The sequence below is a fragment of the Salmo trutta genome, chromosome 30 (genome assembly GCF_901001165.1).
Source record: "Salmo trutta chromosome 30, fSalTru1.1, whole genome shotgun sequence".
Taxonomy (NCBI): Eukaryota; Metazoa; Chordata; class Actinopteri; order Salmoniformes; family Salmonidae; genus Salmo; species Salmo trutta.
In genome coordinates this window covers 16,478,325-16,484,324 of record NC_042986.1, presented here as the reverse complement: position 1 = coordinate 16,484,324, position 6,000 = coordinate 16,478,325, and the positions used below count along the sequence as shown (strand labels likewise).

Here is a 6,000-nt window from a genome sequence, read left to right as displayed (position 1 = left end):
TGGGTATCGGAGAGGGGGTGATGGAACCACCAGACCCCGATCTGAACGTCTGCAGGTAGCCAGCAGGTTGTCCAGCCGGATGGACAGGTCCACCAGCTGGTCAAACGTGAGGGTGGTGTCTCTGCAGGCCAACTCCCGATGGACGTCCTCGCGCAGACTGCAGCGGTAATGGTCGATCAGGGCCCTGTCATTCCATCCCACGCCGGCAGCCAGGGTCCTAAACTCCAGGGAAAACTCCTGGGCACTCCTCGTCTCCTGCCTCAGATGGAACAGGCGCTCACCCGCCGCTCTACCCTCTGGCAGGTGGTCGAAGACTGCCCGGAAACAGCGGGTGAACTCCTCAAACTGGTCCAACGCCGCATCTCCCTCTCTCCACACGGCGTTGGCCCACTCCAGGGCTTTCCCGGTGAGGCACGAGACGAGGGCAGACACCCTCTCATGGCCCGATGGAGCCGGGTGGATGGTGGCCAGGTAGAGGTCCAGTTGTAAAAGGAACCCCTGGCAGTTCGCAGCCTTCCCATCGTATTCCTGGGGCAGGGAGAGACGAATCCCACTGGGACCAGGAGGAAGAGGGACGCTCAGGGGAGACCCCGGTTGTGCTGGTGGAGGCGCTGGAAGAATTCCCTGTCTCTCCCAGCGGTCCATTGTCTGGACAACGCGGTCCATGGCGGTGCCAAGATGGTGTAGCATTGCTGCGTGCTCCCGGACGTGCTCCTCCACCCCTATACCCGGGGTACCTGCTCCTGCTGACTCCATAGAAGGGTCGGCAATTCTGTAATGTGGTGCGTACTGGCGGCAGAGAAGTCAGGCGCAGGAAAGCGAAAACTGATTTACAACGGTGTCGTTTTAATAAACATAAATCACCGTCAACAGAACAATACATGAAATGGGTCAAACAAAACCCGGTAAATACCAGCATACCGTGCACAAGCACTACAAGAAACAATTACGGACAAGGACATGGGGTGGAACAGAGGGTTAAATACACAACATGTAATTGATGGAATTGGAACCAGGTGTGATGGAAGACAAGACAAAAGCAATGGAAAGTGGATTGGCGATGGCTAGAAGGTTGGTGACGTCGACCGCCGAACGCCACCCGAACAAGGAGAGGGACCAACTTCGGCGGAAGTCGTGACACTGATTTAAGATGAAATCATCAACATTGTTATAGTCAACCTTGTTATGGTCATCCCTGTTTCTTAATTTGCCACTTAATAGGCACTTACTATAGTATTTGTTTTTATTTAACCTCTTGAGATGGAAAAACATGTTTTTTTATTAAGTTGAACATGTACTCTTCATGACAGAATGTTAAAATAAGGTGAACTTGTTCAGTAAGTTACACCACCAAAATGGACTCATTTCGTGGAACAACCCTACTAATACAGTTAAAGGTCTAATGCATACGTTTTTACCTTACTGTGATTGTTTTCAATTAAAATTGTAAAATATATACAGTACCAGTCAAAAGTTTGGACACACCTACTCATTCAAAGGGTTTTCTTTTATTTTTACTATTTTCTACATTGCAGAATAATAGTGAAGATATCAAAACTATGAAATAGCACATATGGAATCATGTAGAAACCAAAAAAGTGTTAAACAAATCAACATATATTTTGGGGTTGAGGTTGGGTGATTGTGGAGGCCAGGTCCTCTGATGCAGCACTAGAGCACTCTCCTTCTTGGTCAAATAGCCCTTACACAGCCTCGAGGTGTGTTGGGTCATTGTCCTGTTGAAAAACAAATGATAGTCCCACTAAGTGTAAACCAGAGGGGATGGCGTATCGATGCAGATTGCTGTGGTAGCCATGCTGGTTAATTGTGCCTTGAATTCTAAATAAATCACTGACAGTGTCACCAGCAAAGCACCCCCACACCATCACACCTCCTTTTCCATGCTTCATGGTGGGAACCACACATGCGGAGATTATCCCTTCACTTTCTCTACGTCTCACAAAGACACAGTTGGTTGGAACCAAAAATCTCAAATTTGGACTCATCACGCCAAAGGACAGATTTCCAGCCATCTAATGTCCATTTTTTGTGTTTCTTGGCCCAAGCAAGTCTCTTCTTATTATTGGTTTCCTTTAGTAGTGGTTTCTTTGCAGCAATTCGCCAATTAAGGCCTGATTCACGTAGTCTCCTCTGAACAGTTGATGTTGAGATGTGTCTGTTTCTTGAACTCTGTGAAGCATTTATTTGGGCTGCAATTTCTGAGATTGGTAACTAATAACCTTATCCTCTGCAGCAGAAGTAACTCTGGGTCTTCCTTTTCTGTGGCGGTCCTCATGAGAGCCAGTTTCATCATAGCACTTGAAGGTTTTTGTGATTCCACTTGAAGGAACGTTCAAAGTTCTTGAAATGTTCCGTATTGACTGACCTTCATGTCTTAAAGTAATGATGGACTGTCATTTATCTTTGCTTATTTGAGCTGTTCTTGCCATAATATGGACTTGGTCTTTTACCAAATAGGGCTGTCTTCTGTATACCACCCCTACCTTGTCACAACACAACACAACTGATTGGCTCGAACGTATTAAGAAGGAAAAAATTCAACACATTAACTTTAAACAAGGCACACCTGTTAATTGAAATGCATTCCAGGTGACTACATCATGAAGCTAGTTGAGAGAATGCCAAGAGTGTGCAAAGCTGTCATCAAGGCAAAAGGTGGCTACTTTGAAGAATCTCAAATATAAAATATATATTGATTTGTTTAACACCTTTTTGGTTACTGTATGTTTCCATATGTGTTATTTTATAGTTGTGATGTCTTCATTATTATTCTACAATGTAGAAAATAGTAAAAAAAATAAAGAAAAACCCTTGAATGAGTAGGTGTCTCCAAACTGTTGACTGGTACTGTATATAAAACACAGGAAACTGCACAGGGCCTTTCACAGGGTGTTTATAGGGTATCCCCCCCAAAAACACAAACTAAACTGCAATCTGTTTGTATAGTTTATGCAGCATAAATATCTAAACAACTCAGATGGTTGGCTCTTGGCTGTGAGAAGGAGATATCCAGAGGACAGATGGTTTTGGGGAATGCTAATGAGATGCTTATTCATGTCTGATGACAGAGACCCTAGAGGGGGGTTTGGGGGGATGGGATGAGGGTTGGAGGGTCACTAGGGGATGAGTGTCCCCGGGGTAAATCGTTTACAGTAGGCTTGGTGAGAATGGTAACAAACCAGCATCTTGGTTCATCAATCAGCAGTTTGAAAAAGTATCTAGGCTAGTTACAATTAACCTGCAGAATATTTTCAGCACAACATTTTTAAATAAGACAACTGTTTGTAAATATTACTTAGGAGGAGACTTAAATTGTGCTTTTGTTCATATACAGTGAAGTTACAGGCCATTGTTTCTTTCGCTGTGTCCTTATGAATCATGAATCCTTCCCTGTAGCTTGGTTATATTCCATATGGTAGCTACATATGTTTTGCCTGTGTTAAGGCAACAATAAATATTTCAGGACCAGGCGCAGTCCTGATCATGGATGAATATTACATATGAAATATACACCAATATTGTTGTCCATTAACTGTATTGTAAATGTCAGTCATGGGATTCAATCCAATTAAGCTCTCAAATGTTCAGTTGCATTTGTTCAAAATAGACAGTGAGATTAATAGATTATATCTGTTTTTTCTTGACAGCATGTTATATCAATACCACTTCACAAACGACCTCAGGTTCACACTTACATGTGATATTTTCTGCAATATTGAGCAGCTTTTGTATGCCACTTTTGTTCAATCTTATTCATTTCTGACTTCTCACTTTTTTTTAAGGTGGTGGGAAGGTGGGGTACATGTCACATGGAAATGCATTAATTTACACAATGTTCAATGCTTACAATTATTATAATTTTTAACACCCTGATAGGCTTGATAGGTTTCCATAATAATACCAGGGTAAAATACAAAATAGGTATTACGAATAGGTCTGCATCATGTCTAAAACACGAACGTTTATCACCAGCAATGAGCAGATTGTGACCCATTGTGTGTACAGTTCAGTACAGTGGCAGTAGCTAAGAGGAGAGCGAGCGCTAGAAGCCCCTGTCACGTAAATGCCCGCGGGGCGAAGGCGTGGTGAGCGTGGATGAAAGCAAGCGTGCACGAATACTGGAGAAGGCTACGAATCGTGGACAGCGATACAGCTCACCGACTCTCTCCTCTGCTGAAAACGAAAGAGGGATGCATTAAATGGGGTTCCAATATGCCAGGGGAGACCTATTTTAGAATCAAGAATCCAACCAGCTGAAATACAAGGAAACGCCCAAACCGAAGGTAAGATTGTCAGGTTACGATGTGACAATAAACGATATGGGTGTATTCTTTGAACTGTGCGGGGGAAAAAGTAGACGGGTTCATTCACGCATCTTTGGGAGTGATACATTAACCGGCTTTATCATATCGTTGTTTTAGGCTTGGCTGTGCCATTGTCGTTTTATTATCAATATCGGCATCAGTGTTTTCTCTTTCAACAAAATAATCGTACGGATTCCATCCATCCATGGGCTTTTTTTTGCTCTAATTGGGGACTCAGGTTTGTCATTTAACAGAAAATAAACCACCATTAGCCATACATGTTCATTGTTCCTCCCTCATTTTGAAAAACGTGTAACTAATAGCATACAACGTTTTAATTTATCATTATCCTACTGTATCAAAATGGTAAATACCATTCTTTATGTGAATGGAAGAAAACAAAAACGAGTTTATAGATGATCAGATAAGATACACAATACATTTGCGTTCTGCCTGACACACCTTGATTGCTATATCCAGTCTAGTCTGCACTGAACAGCAATGTATAGAGAGATAGGGAGGGATAGGGACCTGGGTTTGGTCAGCTGTTACCATACAGTGCAAAAAGAAGGCATCCTTACAGTAATTGGGCTGGGTAGACCTAAAGTAAATAGGCAATGATTATCTAGATTTATTGATGTAGAAAGGTTGTCTTCAGGATTAGAACTGTTCATCTATTAGAATCAGAAACTCAGGGGCCTCAGTTCAGTTGATTCATTCATAGAAACATCAATTTACTCTACAAGTATAAAGTCTCTCCGTTTTGCTGATCTATTTTTGTCCATGCAGAGTACTTAGGCTACATGTAAATAAGATAGTGATGAAGAGTTGTGGATGATTTGCATAATTTATTTTACATTTAGCAGAAGCTCTTCCAGACTTATAGGAGCAATTCGTTTTAAGTGCCTTGCTCAAGGGCACATCAACAGATTTTTCACTGAGTTAGCTCAGGGGTTTGAAGCAGCAACCTTTCGGTTACTGGCCTAACACTTTTAACTGCTAGGCTATCTGCTGGCCATTTTTTGCATTGTATGTTGTTAGTGGCTGCTCTAAAGCAGCTGGCTCACTCCATAATTTCCATAAAAAAATGTCACCTGTGTACTAGCAGCCAAAGCAACAGCAGGACACAGTGGGAGGTCCTTGTTGTACAGGTGGCAGTGCCAGTAGCTAGTGGTTGAAGCAGTGCAAATGTAGGATCTTAATTTGATCACAATGTTTGAGGAGAACTTTCCTGCAATGCAGGAAATTTAAAGCTTGGAGGTTTAAAATGGCTTCTGAAGTTTGTAATTTCCACTTAGAAATTTCAGACCTGATTTTCCCTTTACGAAAAATGTATCAACCCCTACAAAAATCTCAATTAATTGTAATCCACATAATAATTAAAATGTCCTGTTGCTGCAGGATTATTTCCTGCTGTAGCAAACTTGCTCAAATTAAAATCCTACATCTGTAGTGGTAAGAAATAATAATGTTTAATGTCAGTTGTTTTGGCCAGCTCTGGCCTAATGTTACCATTTGCATAGGTTATGTAGTTAACTCATTAAACACTTGTAAAAAAAAGTACACTCATGTCTCAAAACTGCATTATTATTTTTTTTTTTACACTTCTAGATTTAGCAGTGAACAGAACAAAGAAAGAACAGAAACACTACCACTGAATGTTCCACCGACTTTG

At 41.9% G+C, this 6,000-nt stretch overlaps 1 protein-coding gene across 3 annotated transcripts in view; it reads left to right on the top strand.

Moving 5' to 3' along the window:
* The first annotated feature begins 4,133 nt into the window (after positions 1-4,133).
* LOC115168119 (FERM domain-containing protein 4B) overlaps positions 4,134-6,000 on the top strand; it is a 32,263-nt gene continuing 30,396 nt past the window's right edge. For 2 of the 3 annotated variants that reach the window (XM_029723053.1, XM_029723055.1), the window contains exon 1: positions 4,134-4,304. The gene's annotated coding sequence lies outside the window, so the exon portion shown is untranslated. The remainder of the gene's footprint in view (positions 4,305-6,000) is intronic. The other variant, XM_029723056.1, reaches the window with a different exon arrangement.